Below are 565 nucleotides of genomic sequence, written 5' to 3'. Positions count from 1 at the left end.
TTTCTTACTGGCTTTTTCACGCCAGTGAGCTTCCAAATTTCCCTGTAACTCTGTGACTTCAACCAATTGCTATTTCACCTTTGAAGATACTTGGACTCAAACCTGTAAAGAAAGAAAATTTATTTGATTAGTACATAAACTTTGTAAATGGCTGGGTTGCCTCCCAGCAAGCGCTTCTTTAATGTCATTTAGCTGGACTATTACTGATCTTCAATTAAGTCTCAGTCTTGAGCATTCTTGCTCGAAATTACCTTCAAGATAGTGTTTAACTCTTTGTCTATTAACAATGAACTTTTTGTTAGAGTCACTATCCTGAAGTTCTATGTATCTATATGGTGATACGTTTGTGATTACATATGGACCTCTCCACCGGGATTTTAATTTCCCAGGGAATAATTTGAGCCTAGAATTGAATAGCAGAACTTTCTGCCCTGGTTTAAAGACTCTGGATGACAATTTCTTATCATGCCATCTTTTTGCTTTCTTTGCATTCTCAAAAGCATTGAGTCTAAATTCCTCTAGCTCATTTAACTGGAGCAATCGTTTTTCTCCAGCTAACTTGGCA

This window comes from Arachis duranensis, chromosome 6 (assembly GCF_000817695.3).
Source record: "Arachis duranensis cultivar V14167 chromosome 6, aradu.V14167.gnm2.J7QH, whole genome shotgun sequence".
Lineage (NCBI taxonomy): Eukaryota > Viridiplantae > Streptophyta > Magnoliopsida > Fabales > Fabaceae > Arachis > Arachis duranensis.
Note: the sequence above shows the minus strand (reverse complement) of the source record.